The 16,937-nt window shown below is 38.0% G+C and overlaps 1 long non-coding RNA gene across 1 annotated transcript in view; it reads right to left on the bottom strand.

The window, feature by feature from the left end:
- Positions 1–12,790: 12,790 nt before the first annotated feature.
- Positions 12,791–16,937, bottom strand: part of LOC132641350 (uncharacterized) — an 11,249-nt gene continuing 7,102 nt past the window's right edge. Inside the window, exon 2 of the long non-coding RNA XR_009582821.1 lies at positions 12,791–13,048. This is a non-coding gene — a long non-coding RNA (uncharacterized LOC132641350). The remainder of the gene's footprint in view (positions 13,049–16,937) is intronic.

The raw sequence follows: 16,937 nt of genomic DNA, 5'->3' as shown, positions 1-16,937 counted from the left end.
TGACTTTGAGGTCAAAGATCGAAAAGGTTGTGAAAACCAAGTTGCGGATCATCTATCTAGACTTGAGGAAGCTGGGAAACCGAGTGAAAATCTTGAGTTAAATGATGTTTTCCCCGATAAGAGACTCTTGGCTGTATTTTGTGAGGTTGCTCCTTGGTATGCAGATATCGCCAACTTCTTGGTAACGGGTCTTATCCCCAACGACATCAAGGCTTATCAAAAGAAGAAATTTTTGAGATATAGTCGTCAATACTATTGGGATGAGCCCTATTTATTCCGCACTTGTGCCGACAACATCATTCGGCGATGTGTGGCCGAATCCGAGGTTATGGAAATCTTGAAAGCTTGCCATGACTCTCCCGTGGGGGGTCATCACAGTGGGAAATGCACACAGCGGTTAAAATGCTTGAATGTGGCTATTATTGGCCCACCTTTTATCATGATGCAAATTTGATGGTGAAAACTTGTGACCAATGTCAACGCCAAGGGTCAATTGGGAAGAAGCACGAAATGCCAATGAATTTTGTCATGGAGGTTGAGCTATTTGATGTGTGTGGCATCGACTTTATGGGCCCATTTGTGAGTTCTCGTAGTATGCGATACATCCTTGTTACGGTTGACTATGTGTCCAAGTGGGTCGAAGCTGTAGCATTGCCTAACAATGACGGCAAGAGTGTCACTAATTTTCTCAAAAGAAACATATTCACAAGGTTTGACACTCCAAGGGCAATCATTAGTGATGGTGGCACTCACTTTTGCAACAAGCAATTCGCTAATCTCATGGAGAAATATGGAGTGAAGCACAGGGTGGCAACTCCTTACCATCCCCAAACTAGTGGGCAAGTCGAAGTCTCCAATCGGGAGATAAAAAACATCTTTGGCAAGACGGTTAATGCAAATAGAACTGATTGGTCATCTAAGCTTGATGATGCTCTTTGGGCTTATAGAATAGCATTCAAGACACCCATTGGTACTTCTCCTTATCGGTTGTTATTCGGTAAAGCTTACCATCTACCTGTTGAACTTGAACACAAAACTTTGTGGGCATTAAAAAAATTGAACATGAATTGGGACGAAGCAACTAAGCTGCGGTTGTTTCAAATGAATGAAATGGATGAGTTTCGGTATCATGCCTATGAGAGTGCGAGTTTGTATAAAGAAAAGATGAAGCACTATCATGGTGTCAAACTTCTGAAGAGAGATTTTCAACCGGGTGATTCGGTGTTGCTATTCAATTCAAGGTTGGAGCTCTTTCCCGGCAAGTTGAAATCCAAGTGATCCAGCCCTTTTACTTTAGTGAGTGTGTCACCCAATGGGTCGATGGAGTTAAAGTCCGATGATGAGACCTGTACTTTCAAGGTGAATGGCCATCGGGTAAAGCACTACCATTGGATGGTTGATGGGGACAAGATTGTTCATGCTCACCGGTTGAAACATGGCACCGGACCTTAACACCAAAAGTGGTATTACGTCGTGTCGCGACGTTAAATTGTGCGCTTCTTGGGAGGCAACCCATGGTCATTTTCGCAATATGTTTTTCCATTTCGTTGATTTTTGTTATTGTGTTGTTTTGATGTTTGTTGATGTGTCGAGGAACCTAAGTGTTGAACCCAGAAATTGCCAGGAAAGCAGATACACGGCGCATTCGACGGAACGTCGATATGTTCGGCGAGCCATCGAATGCACCGTCGGAGTGGACCACCTGAAAGATTCGTCACTGGAAATAATGGAAGTTCGACGACAGGTTTGACGCTCCGTCGAACTGATCGATGGTCAGTTCGACGGGCGTTCTTCTCTCTTTTTCATATAAAAAAAGGGGGGCGTTTTCACTCGACGGAGCGTCAAACCAATCGACGCTCCGTCTTTTTTACGCGTTGGTTCGGGTAAGTAGTATTATAACCTGCGTCGTCTCTCTCTCTCCCCATTCTTTTCTTTTACGGTTCTCTCTCTCCACCTCTCCCTCTACCATAACCGTCCCCCTCTCTTCACCACCCCACAACCACCACTCCCCTCCTGGCCCATTACTCTGTCCCTCTGTGTGTGTCACTCTAGTAGTGATTCTTAGGGTGTTTTTCCTTCCTTAAGGGCTGAAATCAAATTTTTTCCATTTTAATGTATGTGAGTTCGTGGATTGTTTGCTTCCTTGTTTTTGCTAGTTGTTTGCTCGCATTCCATGGCTTGTTTTGATTATTTTTGCTTGCCTTCCAATTGCTCCATGTTTTTCTATTATTTCGCCTGGGATGCTCAATTTTTTTTTGCTGGGGGTGGTTTGTTTTTGGATGTTGAGTCATTGATCTTTAGCCGAGTCGAAGGGCATTACGACAAACACACCTCATTCATGAGATTGTTGTTGTTTTGCCCGCCACCTGTTTGATGAAATGCCAAAGTGTGGCGTTGTGTGTAACGATGGCTTGGAGGGCATTACGACCACAGAGTTGTTTTGCCCACCAATTGTTTTCCCTATTCTAACCCAAGCCAACGTGGGGTGAAGTCTGAGTAACCCCAAACTACGTGAAGATTTGCACCACGACCAAAGGATTGTATTGGATCTGTTAGTATTAGCTTGCGAAATCATTCGACGCTCAGTTCGACGGTCCGTCGATTCATTCGACGGACCGTCCTACTTAACATTGAATGAGCCCTCTCAGAAGTCTTAACCAAAACAAACTCGACGGTGGACTGGCGTCTTTCCCACCGTCTTTCAGTCGCAAATTCCAGTGGCTAACAAGAGATCGACGATGAGATCAACGGCTCGTCGATCGGTTCAACGAACACTTCGATGCTCCGCCGATCTGTTCGACGACTCTTGTAGCAAATCGACGGACCGCTGGCAGCTTTAACATTATCGCATGTTTTGCACTTTTGTCTGGTTTTATTATATTTCTATGGTTGTCTTAACAACGAAAGGTGTTCTTTTCGCAGGTATGCCTCCAAAGAATCCAGTCAAGCGGGGTGGTGGTCCTAGAAAAGGCCGAGGTCGGGGACAAACAACCCTTACTCTTAGGGATGAATCCTCTGACTCTGAACGTCAAGCGGTGGTCCCAACGACTAGATTGAGGGCATAGGCCACCACTCCCCGAGCAGCATCACCCACCCCACTCTCCTCCCAGTCTGTAGAGGGGGCTTCATCCTCTACATCCGTTGATGCTAGCGAGGCAGCAACAATGCAACCAGCCGCTCCTGAGCGAAATTCAGATGAGGAATAAGAGCGGCTGCGGCTGCAAAAGATGGAGGTAGCTGCAATTTGATTCCCCTATGAGGGGTGCCAAAAGTACTATATAAAAGGGGTGACTACAGTCAGCGGGGGTAATCCGAGGAGAAATATTCAAGAAGAAGAACAAATCAGTATGAGCGGCTTAGAGAGCTACCCTCGGATTACTGATCTCATCCAGCACTATCATCTTGAGGCATTCACACAGCCTCCAGGGGATTATTGCCCGACCATGGTTCGGGAATTCTATGCTACCTACAGAGTGATGCTAGAGCAGCGACATAAGAACAAGAGAGCTTTGAAAACCGCCCCTCCATTAGACACAATGTATGTTCGGGGTGTCCATGTTGATATCTCAGCCCTCTCCCCGCAACAAAGGTGTGTGACATCACATAGAGTAAGGATGAGACCCTCCGTACATCTCAGGCCACCAGTACTTCATTGCTAGATCTCATGGATGAGCAGACTGAGCATGTTATGGATTCAGTACCACAGGGCACAGTTGATATGGGCACGGAAGGACTGTCCACAACAAAGGCCTCCACACCATCTGTAACTGATGCTACCCCTTCTTCTGAGGCACCACATCGGCCTGCTGTCCTATCTTCATCTCCTATTCCTACGTCAGTCGCAGCATCGGCCTCCGAGGATCTCTTTGTCCTCAACAGAGCCAACTTCAAAGAGTTTGCCATCAAGGCAGAGCGTACTGATCAGCAGGTGACCCGGATATTACAGCAGTTGGGTAGATTTGTCCGGAAAGAGATTGCACCAGAGTTGGAGCCTCTTCAGGAGGCTATGGAGAGGCATCACGCTAGGGTAAATGCGCGACTTGACAGTTTAGATGGTATGATTTTTGATGCATTGGGGACAATGCATCCTCTTTTTGTTGGGGGTGGGGTAACCTGATGTACCTTGTAGTGTATATATGTGTTAAATATTGTTTAAAGTAATTGTGAATTTCATGGTTGTTGCATTTTGAACTTATGGCATGAATTTTGAATAAAAGGGATATTTGTGAACTTGAAAATGGATTGATTTGGAATTGACCCCTCCAAAAGTTTATTGCGTATCTTAAGTTGTAATGAATTGACATGTAGGGTTCTTTTTGTGACATCATAGATATTAGAGTGTGTATGAATTAAGTGTTCAAATCCTTATGCCATTGTGAGTGTGAGAACTTCTTGTGTTCATTGTTAGCATATGTGGATCTAGAACTTGCATGGTAGGTTGTGCTATATTGCTTAGGATAGTTGGTTGTGAAGTGATCATAGGCTTTCCTTGTAAATAGTCACGTTAACCTTAAAAAGCCCAAAACCCGTTCTATATAAATATCACTAGTTCCCATGTTGAGCCTTTGACTTTTTCTCTTGATTAGCCGTAACAAACCTTTTCCCCGCTTCATGAATTCATTCCATCTTTGCACCCGTTCCCTCCTTGACACTACTAAAGAAAAGAGGCAAATCGCCTAAGCTGGGGGTGGTATATGTGTGAAGTAAAGGCCAAGAGCCTAAAGCTGGGGGTATGTGAGTTGCATAGTCGAGAACTGGATGTGATAGCAGATCAAATTTGAGAAAAGTTTAAAATATATATATATATATATATATATAATAATAATAATAATAATAATAATATTGTCTCATAAAAAGATTGTAAATTCTAGTAAGAATAAAATCACATCTTAGTCATGAGTTGAAGAATGAATAGAATGGGCATGAAAAGAAAGGTCAAAATCTGTAGTGTCGAGGAGGATGAGTCACTAATTCCCAAATGAGTATCCTACCCGTCCCCGAGCCTACATTACCTCGCACGCATAAATGCTTCTAATAATGTGATGTCATTGATTGAAGCGTCATGGTCAATTCTAATAAGTTATTATGAAAGAACCCTGTTTGGGAATGAGGAAAGAGGGAGTTGATTTGAAAAATGCATATGCCGGTAGTGATGAGCAAGCACCATTGTAGTCACTTTTACTTTATTTTTAGCATAGTTGTAGTTTTATTTTGTGGTTGTTTTGTCTGACTTGCTTGAGGACAAGCAAAGATCTTAAGTTGGGGGTGTTAATGTGCCGCAGATTTGTGGCATATTCGACGCCTTTTTACTATGAATTTTGGTTGTTTTCAAGTAAGTATGGTTCTTGTTAATATGTTTTTGTTGTGTTTTAGGAAAACAATGGCCCAAAAGCAAAAACAAAGAACAAAGGAAAAATTAGCCAGAAATGGAGAATCGACGTCCCGTCGATCAGCCGACGGACCGTCCTTCGAAGCGTCGATAAGCTCGATTTTCCAGTGATGACCTTAGTTGAAAACGACAAAGGACGGAGACATCGACGAAGCATCGAACTGATCGACGCTTCGTCGTTTGTGTCGTCAATCAAGATCTTTCAACAAGAAGAGAGAAAGACGGAATACTCGACGGAGCGTCAAACTGGTCGACGGCACCGTCGAATGGATCACATCACTGAAGATACAAAGGACGGAGGAATCGACGGATCGTCGAACGATCGACGGATCGCCGAACGATCGACGGTCTGTCGATCTTGCTATCAGGGCAATTTTGTAGTCACTGCTGTGCTTTTTTGGAGCCTATTTAAAGAACATTTTAGGTTATTTTTGGCAGCCAGTTTTCATTTTTATGCACGTGAATAAAGTTCCATTGGTGGGTGAGCATTGATTACTCCACTTTTGGAGCTTAGTGAAGACAATAAGATTAAATTTTTCATCATCTTTATCACACTTTGTAAGCTTTATGTCTCATTTATTGCTTACTACTTTTGAGACCATCATGTGTGAGTAGTTTCTTTAATCAAAGTTGTCGACCCAAATGATGGGTGTTATGTAATGGGTGTCTAACATTGTGTGTGTGTGTGTGTGTGTATATATATATATATATATATATATATATATATATATATATATATATATATATAATGGGTTGTGATGTGTTTTATTATTTCTCACTGTCATTGTTAGTTAGTAGTTGCAAACACTTGCTTATGCACAAACCCTAGTTTATTTGAAAAAATGAACTAGGGTGTGATTTGAAATAATATAACAAGGACTCGAGGCGCTAACCCTCGTTTAATGAACTCACTTAGGGATAAGATGAGTTCTACTTGGCATATTTAATCGATCTTACTTACAACTTTTCTACATTTGGGAAAATCATGAAAAGAAATACTTTCTAACTATTAGAAAATATTAGAAAGTGCATTAGAGATTAAGTGCATACAAAACCCCGACCCATTAGAAATATATCATATTGATACCCATAGCATAACATCTAATCACCGCGGGGACACAACTTTGGTTCTCCCAATCCAAACCAATTCCAAATACTTCAAAATAGCGAATACAAACCAAATCTCTCCTCTATACTATTCGGAATAAAATTAAAGTTTCTAGAGATTAGTTACATAAATAATTAGTACCTTTTTCTCTCCATATTCCCTGTGGGATTCGACCCCAACCTTGTTTGGGTTACTATATTTGACAACGTCCGCTTTACGCCATTAATAGGTGTAATTTGAGCGTATCAGCGTGCGATTCCCAGACATGGTAAGTCTTTTTCTCTCTTGCTTTTTTTCTCTTTTCTTTCGATTTTCTCATGAATTGGAATTTCAAATCTAAATCCAAACGAAACTCAAAAAGAATTTTCTCAAATTAGGACCGTCCCACTTCGTTTCTTTCTACATGAACCCAAGATTTTTGGGTTCAATATAAAGAAACCCATTTTCTCATTCAAGCCACGGTTTTAGCACAATAAAACTCAAGATTTTCGAACTACACAACTCGAAACAATAAATTTACTTTGCAAGTTGCGTTTTTTGAATCATCAGTGAAGTTTAGTATTTTCTTTCGATATTACAACGATGCGATAGACTGAAAATTGAAACAATGATAACAAAAGATCTTATCGAGTTCCATGTATTCAAAGAAGTCATAAACAATATAATACCATTTTAAAACATTTTAGTTAAAACAGTTTAATTCCATCATACCAAATTCGTCCTAATGTGGCTACATTTTTAAACATTTTAGTTAAAATTATAATTCAAACTGGTCACTTTATTAACCTCAAAATCAACTTTTATTTCAGCCCAACTATCCAACACTAATTCCCTCAGCCCAAATAAAATAACTCGCTACCCGGCCCACTCATGCCATTAATCCCCAACTCCATTTGCTATTTTTATTTCCCCCAAAACACAATACATTAAGCGAATCTTCAGCCCTAAATCGTTGCTACACCAGCAAATTCCAGCTTACTCCTGCCGGTTTTGGGCTAAGATTCGACGAAGTTTTTGCTTTTTCCAGCCTTTGTTCGTTGCTTCTTGTCATCTTTCTTCGGCGTACGATTCCCAGACATGGTAAGTCCTTTTCTCTCTTGCTTTTTTTTCTCTTTTCTTTCTGTTTTCTCATGGATTCGAATTTTAATTCTGAATCCAAATGAACCTCAAAAAGAATTTTCTCAAATTAGGACTGTCTCACATTGTTTCTTACTACCTAAACCCTAGATTTTGGGGTTCGATATAAAGAACCCCATTTCTCATTCAGGACACGGTTTTTGCACAACAAAACTCTAAATTTTCGAATTACACAACTCGAAAGAAGAAATTTACTTAGCAAGTTGAGTTTTTTGAATCATCGGAGAAGTTTAATATTTTCTTTCGATATTAAAATGATGCAGTAGACTGAAAATTGAAACAATGATAACAAAAGATCTTATCAAGTTCTATTCAAAGAAGTCATAAACAATTTAATACCATTTTAAAACATTTTAGTTAAAACAGTTTAATTCCATCTTATCAAATTCGTCCTAATGTGGCTACATTTTTAAACATTTTGGTTAAAGTTATAATTCAAACTGGTCACTTTATTAACCTCAAAATCAGCTTTTATTTCAGCCCAACTATCCAACACTAATTCCCTCAGCCCCAATAATATAACTCGGTACCCGGCCCACTCATGCCATTAATCCCCAGCTCCCTTTGCTATTTTTATTTCCCCCAAAATGCAATACATTAAGCGAATCCTCAGCCCTAAATCGATGCTACACCAGCAAATTCCAGCATACTCTGCCGGTTTTGGGCTAAGATTCGACGAAGTTTTCGCTTTTACCAGCCTTTGTTTGTTGCTCCTTGTCATCTTTCTTCAGTGTGCGATTCCCAGATATGGTAAGTGCTTTTCTCTCTTACTTTTTTTCTCTTGTCTTTTCATTTTCTCGTGGATTGGATTTCAAATCCAAATCCAAATGAAGCTCAAAAAGAATTTTCTCAAATCAGGACTGTCCCACATTGTTTCTTTCTACCTGAACCCTAGATTTTGGGGTTCTCTATAAAGAACCCCATTTTCTCATTCAAGACACGGTTTTTGCACCACAAAACTCTAAATTTTCAAATTACACAACTCGAAACAAGAAATTTACCTTGCAAGTTGTGTTTTTTGAATCATCAGAGAAATTTAATATTTTCTTTCGATATTAAAATGATGCAGCAGACTAAAAATTGAAACAATGATAATAATAGATCTTATCAAGTTCCATGTATTCAAAGAAGTCATAAAAAATTTAATACCATTTTTAAACATTTTAGTTAAAACAGTTTAATTCCATCATATCAAATTCGTCCTAATGTGGCTACATTTTTAAACATTTTGGTTAAAATTATAATTGAAACTGGTCACTTTATTAACCTCAAAATCATCTTTTATTTCAGCCCAACTATCCAACATGAAATCCCTCAGCCCAAATAAAATAACTCGGGACCCGGCCACTCATGCCATTAATCCCCAGCTCCCTTTGCTATTTTCATTTCCCCAATACGCAATACATTAAACGAATCCTCAGCCCTAAAATCAATGCTAAACCAGCAAATTCCAGCTCCCTCCTGCTTGTTTTAGGCTAATATTCGATGAAGTTTTCGCTTTTTCCAGCCTTTGTTCGTCCCGTTATAGCACGAATTTATTGCTCCTTGACATCTTAAATTCAGCGTGCGATTCCCAGACATGTTAAGTCCTTTTCACTCTTGATTTTTTTCTCTCTTATTTCCATTGTCTCATGTATTGGAATTTCAAATCCGAATCCAACCAAAACTAAAAAGGAATTATCTCAAATCAGAATTGTCCCACATCATTTCTTTCTACCTTAACCCTAGATTTTGGGGTTCAATGGGGTTCTATATAAATAACCCCATTTCTCATTCAAGACATGGTTTTTGCACAACAAAACTCTAAATTTTTGAATTACACAATTCAAAACAAGAAATTTACCTTGCAAGTTGAGTTTTTTGAATCATCGGAGATGTTTAACATTTTCTTTCGATATTAAAATGATGCGGTAGACTGAAAATTGAAACAATGATTACAAAAGATCTTATCGAGTTCCATGTATTCAAAGAAGTCATAAACAATTTAATACCATTTTTAAACATTTTAGTTAAAACAGTTTAATTCCATCATATCAAATTTGTCCTAATGTGGCTACATTTTTAAACATTTTGGTTAAAATTATAATTGAAACTGGTCACTTTATTAACCTCAAAATCATCTTTTATTTCAGCCCAACTATCCAACATGAATACCCTCAGCCCAAATAAAATAACTCGGGACCCGGCCCACTCATGCCATTAATCCCCAGCTCCCTTTGCTATTTTCATTTCCCCCAAAACGCAATACATTAAACGAATCCTTAGCCCTAAAATCGATGCTAAACCAGCAAATTCTAGCTCACTCCTACTTGTTTTGGGCTAATATTCGACGAAGTTTTTGCTTTTTCCAGCCTTTGTTAGGCCCTTTATAGCACAAATTTATTGCTCCTTGTCATCTTTCTTTGGCGTGCACAGACATGGTAAGTCCTTTTTTCTCTTGCTTTTTTTCTCTTTTCTTTCCATTTTATCATGGATTGGAATTTCAAATCCGAATCCAAACAAAACTCAAAAAGAATTTTCTCAAATCAGGACTGTCCCACATCATTTATTTCAACAAACTAAGGAGTTGTTTGGTTCAACAAACTAAAGCTCACAATTCTATGTTTCATATTTTATCTCTGCGTACTGTATGAGTTCAGAGGCATGAGTATCACTAGCATCGGATCCACTTATCTAGGATGGATAGGAAGTACAAAAGTATGTGATATAACATAGATTATATCAGAAGTAAAGTCTACACATAAGAATCCGACACATAATAAATTTTGCATCCAATTAAGGTTAATATATTGTATATTAGTGTCGATATTTCTGAAATTGAAGAAGAAATTTAATAAACACCTCTTTAAAAATAGGTATTTTGTACTGACAGCTAGATGTGCTAATTCAACGCTAGACCTATAATTTCTAATCAATTTAGTAATTACAAGATCAGAATCTCTTTCACTTACCAGATGTAAAAGTTCATTATATGAGATGACAAATATGTTTCAGGAGCAAAAGATTCCATATCTGAATAACAGATTGCGACTGATTCGGGATAATCCCTATAAATGTAAAAGATGGAACAAAAAGCATAATCAATAACAAAGAAAGATGGTGCTTGGTTCCCATATGTAATAAGAATGTTGAATTGTTGATAAAAAAAATTCTCATTCGGGACAAACCTGGAAGGGTAGTATATCTTGGTTGCCTTTGTGCTGAAAGAGGTACATGAGCAATCAATAATTGCTACCAAAGCTAAAATTATGTTCTTATGTTTCAAATGAAAATACAAATACATCGGTTCGCTACCTCTCAACCACATGATAAGCTTGTTGTCTTGGCTCAACAACATTAGGTTCCTCCTCATCCACTAGGGCAAAGGAGGATAATGTTGTTCTAGTGGATGAGGACGAACCTGATGTTGTTGAGCCAAGACAGCAAGAGTATCATGTGGTTGACAGGTAGCGAACCGATATATTTGTATTTTCATCTGAAACATAAGAACATAATTTTAGCTTTGGTAGCAATTATTGATTGCTTATGTACCTCTTTCAGCACAAAGGCAACCAAGATATACTACCCTTCCAGGTTTGTCCTGAATGAGAATTTTTTTATCAATGATTCAGCATTCTTATTACATATGGGAACCAAGCATCGTCTTTCTTTGTTATTAATTATTCTTTTTGTTCCATCTTTTACATTTATAGGGATTATCCCAAATCAATCGCAATCTGTTATTCAGATATGAAATCTTTTGCTCCTGAAACATATTTGTTATCTCCTATAATGAAATTTTACATCTAGTAAGTGAAAGAGATTCTGATTTAGTAGTTACTAAATTGATTAGAAATTATTGGTCTAGCGTTGAATTAGCACATCTAGCTATCAGTACAAAATACAAAAAACCTATTTTTAAGGAGGTGTTTATTAAATTGCTTTTTTCCATTTTCATAAATATCTATACTAATATAGAAAATATTAATCTTAGTTGGTTGCATAATTTGTGATGTGTCAGATTCTTATGTGTAGACTTTACTTCTGATATAATCTATGTTATATCATATACTTTTGTACTTCCTAGATAAATGGATCCGATGCTAGTGCTACTCATGCCTGTGAACTTGTTCAAAAAACTACGGACTTGTTAGGTTCAACGAACTAAAGCTCACAATTATGTTTTTCAAATTTTATCTCTGTGTCATGTATGAGTTCACGGGCATGATTAGCACTAGCATCGGATCCACTTATTTAGGAAGGACAGGAAGTATAGAAGTATGTGATATAACATGATGGTATCATATATGACTTCTTTCTTCTTCAAAAGCACTCATCAACACTCAATGAAACCCATATGGTATATATAATATATTGACATGGTACCATAGAGGATCATGCTTGTTTATTCAATAACACACTTTGCTAAAGAAAACCTCTATGATATCATTATCTTATATACATATAGTGAGATGGTATCATGGAGGACTATTTCAATTCTTCAACGAGACACTCCTCGGTGTTCCATGATACCCCATTCTTGATATATACCATATACTGAGATGGTATCATGGATGATTGCTTCAATCCTTCAATGAGAAACTCTCTTAGTCCTCCATGATACCATCATAATATAAGCATATACTGAGATGGTATCATGGAGGACTGCTTCAGTCATTCTCTTTGTCCTCCATGATACCGTGATGGTACGTATATAAATATACTGAGATGATATCATGGAGAAAGGTCTTTGGGCGAGGGGGTACTCGAGTAAATATTTTTGGTCGGCCGGGTAAAAGCGAAATTAGTATAGAATGGGGCATGGGCATGTGAATATTTTGCATTTTAGGGGTATTTTGTGCTGTTTTTCTAAAAATTAAAGTAAATCTCAAGAAACAAATTCAAATTAAAGTAACTGTAAAAATGAGCTAGAATTGAGCTAAATTGAATATCACTTTAAAACTGGATTGTGTTCTGTTAGGCTAAAATCAGCCCAATACAAAATTATCTTACATCCAACCCTATAAAGTTTTGGGCGGGTTTGTCACTACCCAAATCTCAGGTCATGATAGCACCTACACTACCCCCCCCCCCTCCCCCGATGGGCGGACCTTCTCCTTAATCACATTATGTCAATTAGAGAAAATAGCAGGAAATAAATAACACCAACAATAATAAGTCTTTAACCATACATAATCATAAAGTGCGAGATACTAAGTCAAATACATCTCCCCAAAGACGTAAAGTCACTAGTACAAGAACAACTAATCCAACAAGTCTAGGAATAGCAATCGTCTGACCATACGGAATACTGTCTAATTGATAGAGTAATAGACAACAATAGATAAGATCTAGGGCTGCAGGCTGACTGGTGGCTCACCCTCCGATCTCAAGCAAGAAGACTCGGGGCCTCGAAGAAGATCTTGTCTCAAACTCTGCACTCGGAAAAAAGTGTAGTAAGAGTAGTATTAGTACACACTTGTGCCGGTAAGAATCATAGGTCGACTAAGATTAGTTAACATATATGAAATACATAAATCAACAAGTAAACAGATAAGGCAGTCAATAACAATCAACACACACATCATATCCCAAATCATCAAGTCATAGCCTAGGTTAAGCTTCTATGCCACAAGTCTGCCAAGTTCTAAGCAGTCCTTTAACCATAGGCAACAACACAAGTACAATATCAATCAGAATCTAATGAGATGACGTATGATGCGGTAATAAGAAGTGCAATGCAAATGAGATACAATGATATGCAATGCAATGGCCAATATCTCAAACCTATACTCAAACCTATACACACATGCTATAAGCATTTGTCGCTTCAATAGTCATGACCCTTGGGGGACACGTGACGTCTATGTACTAGCCATTCCGGAACAGACCTCGGATCGTGACTCTGCCACTATATCCGGCACAGACCTCGGACTGTAGCAATAATCATGTTACTTTCATCTTTAGCTTTATTTCCATTTTGAATCTGTTTCCATAACTCTTTCATCATGAATGCTAGAATGCAAGAATGAGGAATCACATGTAATCGATGTCAATAAATACGATATGGAATTCACAAACACCATAAAGACAATTCACTCCTTGCACGAATTATCAATATGCCATGGTTACGTATTAGATAATCAATCCCAATCACAACAAATAGAACCAACGCATCCCGCATCACCACAACCACATAGTCAAATACCCCACATGTCAATAATTACATAAAATACGGCGACAAGCCCACATAATCAGAAATCATACCAACCTAGTGCATTTAACACCACAACCATGCCCGAAGGCCTATCATGCTTTCCCCGTCAATAACTACGCAACACATGCGATTCACTAATTAAAGTCTAAGAAGATAAAATGTAATTTACCTCAAAGCCGAACACGAGCCTCAAACTCCTCAAATTTGGGCCTTCCCCTTTCGGATTGCCTATGAACGCTAAAAGTCTAGCAATTAAATGATCTACATTAGACTATGGATCTAAACATATAAATATTGCTATGTTTTCAGAAAACCTCCAAAATAACCCTAAAAAGTGACCCCGGGCCCACAAAGGTAAAATGGGAAACTACAAGTTGGGAAAGGTCAATCCAAAGTTCAAGAAGTCCAAATACTAATCATCAACACCAATTAGTCCCTAATTAGCATTAATTTCATCAATAATAGAAAACCCCCAATTTCCATAATTCAAACCCTAGAAATTAAGAAGAGATCAACTTAGCAACTACATTCCCCAACGATTAGAAGCTTAGAAATTAAGAAACCTTCCACAAACTCATGGAAATAGGCAATAAATCATAAAGAGATCACTTAGGGTTTCTACTCATCTTCCCGAATTTACCAAATGGAAACTAACATGAAATTCAATCCTAATTCATAAATAAATTACAAGAGAGTGCAAAGGAACTTACCCCAAGATGTAATCACCCAAAAGCTCTTCCATTTCTCCCACAACACTCTAAGATAAGAATTTGGTGAAGAAAGGAATGGTTCGAAGTTGGGAAATAAGAAAGGCTTTCTATTCAGCGATTTCCGCATCCGCGGAGAGGCCTTCACGTCCGCGGAGTCACTTACGACATCAACCTTTCACGTTTGCGGGCCAAATCCCACGTAGGTGGACCCGTAGAAGAGAATACATGCCCGGTAGAAGACGGACATCAAAACCAGCAAAATTCTGGTTTTTCCCTAAGTCCAACCCAAAACCCGACATCCATCCGAGACCCCTCGGGTACAAACCAAATATGCATATCAACATAAAAACACGCTACGAATTCACCCGTGCCCTCTAAATTCCCAACGGAGGTCATTTTGACCTGGTCGCCCCCGAAACCCCCTAAAGTCAAGTTTCCAACCAAGTGACCAAAACGCTCCCGAGCGCCACGAGAACCAAACCAACCATCCCACCAAGTTATATTCGACCCTCCGGACCTCAAGGAACTGACAGAATTCCCAAAAAGGTCAGTATGCTCAAAAGTCAACTTTTGGTCAACCATTTTCACTTATTCAACTTAAGGGCTCTAAAATTCTCAATTTTCAACACAACTCTCCCGACTCTCTCTCGGGGACCATACCACCCATCCCCGCGGGTCAAAAACACTCTAATGCAACTAGGGGCAAAATCCTAAACGATCAAACGAGTCGTTACAGGGTTGGGCAGACCATCAATTTTTGGGTCATATTTGACACCTCTAGTTATACTAATGAGTGTTTTCTCAAAAAAATAATAAAAAAATAAAAAAGGAGTCCCTTATGCATAAATAACTCTGTTTGGGTTAAAGACCAAGTCATGTTTTAGATGATAAAATTCACTTGCGTTTGTGGGAATTATTTTCGAATAAAAGAAATACAGAACCATAAGAATTATTGGGCTGATTATAGACGTGAGTTAAGGCCCAAAAGTCCTTTTTTTCAAAATAAAATATCCACTTTCAGAGCTGTTAAGGTAAATACTTGTTAAATAATTTTGGGATGTTACATATATCTTCTAAAGTTATTAAAACGAGGAAATTCATATCTAGTTTTGGAGTTGGATTAATTGTTTAATTCAAAGTCTAGCCCCAGATAAGTATTAATAATTTTGGAGGCTTACCTAAATATTTGAACACTTAAATTATTTAACAAGTTGAAATATTATAAATGATTAAATATTAAGTGAACCATAATTCGATTGTACTTATTTCAAATACATTGATCTAAGTATATGTGAATTATTAACTAGGCCATTTCTTTCACAAATCATAGCCAAATTATAAAATTAATTCATTGATTGAGTTAAAGACATAGTTAAGCGCTATAAATGATTTACCGCAAAACTCTCATCAGTGGCGGATTCAGGATTTTCACTCAGGGTGTTCGAAAAAATTACTGGACCTAAATATACATTGTAATATATGTTAAGGGTGTTCAAAAGTTAATATATGTACATGAACACAGAAATTTACCCTAAATATATACTATAATTTTTTGTCCAGGGTGTTCGGGTGAACACCCTGGCCTCTTACTGCATCTGCCCCTGACTCCCATTGACTCATTTTCAAACAAAGTGTACCTTTTTTTAAAAAAAAAAAAAAAAGCCATGGTTGAATATATCCCCTTCCAAGATTTTATGCATTATACTTCCTTTTAAAACCATTTTAAAGAAAATATATGCTTTTATCCACAAGTTTTAAAATCCGTAGGTCAACCGCGTTGTGCGGATCTCTTCCGAGGTACCTAATACCTTCCTCAGGGAATCGATAGAACCCTTACCCGAACTTTGGTATTTTAAAATGTTTTCAAAAGGATTAACTGTAAACAAACGGTTTCTTAATTAATTAGGTGGCGACTCTGTTAAACAAACTAACAAAGAGCCAAGTTATGAAGTCTCCTTCATACACTCGTGTAAAAGTGAAATTGTAACATTACTAGGTAGAGGACCTTGAATTTTTCAGACACAAGAGTTGTCAGTTGTCTTAACTGAATTTCCAGATTTAAAGCTAAATAAGCATCAATCAGTTTATTTTTCAGACATATATTACTTGCTGAAGAACTATATTAGAAAAAGACTCCCCACTTTAAATTATGCTTACTTAAATTTGTTAAAATCAACGTAAAAAAGGAACTATTTTATTCTTGTAATAGTAATTAGGGAAAATTTTAGAGACCCCCCTTCACGTTTTGCTTCGTTTCACTGACCTCCCTTCACGTTTCCAATATTACGGCTACCTCCTCTATTTTAAATTTTTTGTAACAACTATTTTATTCTATTTATTACTAATAAAAAAATAATATGTTTGGACTGATTTGCCCTCCATAAGATCATGCTCTTT

The sequence above is a fragment of the Lycium barbarum genome, chromosome 5 (genome assembly GCF_019175385.1).
Source record: "Lycium barbarum isolate Lr01 chromosome 5, ASM1917538v2, whole genome shotgun sequence".
In the NCBI taxonomy this organism is placed as follows: domain Eukaryota; kingdom Viridiplantae; phylum Streptophyta; class Magnoliopsida; order Solanales; family Solanaceae; genus Lycium; species Lycium barbarum.
The sequence above is the reverse complement of the archived record's forward strand: the minus strand, read 5'-3'. Positions and strand labels throughout refer to the sequence as shown.